This window comes from Cervus canadensis, chromosome 27 (assembly GCF_019320065.1).
Source record: "Cervus canadensis isolate Bull #8, Minnesota chromosome 27, ASM1932006v1, whole genome shotgun sequence".
Lineage (NCBI taxonomy): Eukaryota > Metazoa > Chordata > Mammalia > Artiodactyla > Cervidae > Cervus > Cervus canadensis.
This window is the reverse complement of record NC_057412.1, coordinates 28,831,807-28,832,445: the sequence shown is the minus strand read 5'-3', so window position 1 is coordinate 28,832,445 and position 639 is coordinate 28,831,807. Positions and strand designations below refer to the sequence as shown.

Sequence of the window (639 nt, the reverse complement as noted above, 5' to 3'; positions counted from 1 at the left end):
TCTATAAATCCAAGCTATCCTCCTTTTGTTTACAAACTATAGTACTGGCTGAAATGATAGAAGTTATGAAAAGTAAATACAGTGGGTCCTCATATATTTGCAGTTTATGACTTTTATATTGTTTTTTTTTTTTTTAAGTGAGAGCATGTTTACTGAGAGAGATATTACATTCTGTAGCAGAATATGTATTCTGTGTCAGAAGTTGCAAGCAGCTCTAGACCATGGAGATGTAATTTCCTGTGTTAATACTTGACTTACTGTCACCTATAAAGGCTTCCCTGATGGCTCAGATGGTAAAGCTTCTGCCTGCAATGCTGGAGACCCAGGTTCGATCCCTGGGTCAGGAAGATCCCCTGGAGAAGGAAATGGCAACCCACTCCAGTACTCTTGCCTGGAAAATCCCATGGACAGAGGAGCCTGGTTGGCTACCGTCCATGGGGTTGCAAAAGAGTTGGACACGACTGAGCAACTTAACTAACTAGACCGTGGGGTTATCTCAGAAACTGAGAACTATTATATAATTTACATCTTTATTCTATTTGATGTAATGAGTTACTCTTGACTCCTAAATGTTTTATTCACTATTTTATGTCAATTAAACAGGAAGAAATACAAACTCTACAAATGCATTCCAGTTTA

At 38.3% G+C, this 639-nt stretch overlaps 1 non-coding gene across 1 annotated transcript; it reads left to right on the top strand.

The window, feature by feature from the left end:
• The first annotated feature begins 275 nt into the window (after positions 1-275).
• TRNAC-GCA lies at positions 276-348 on the top strand. Its single transcript has one exon. It is a non-coding gene; the product is annotated as a tRNA-Cys (tRNA).
• The last annotated feature ends 291 nt before the right edge of the window (positions 349-639 follow it).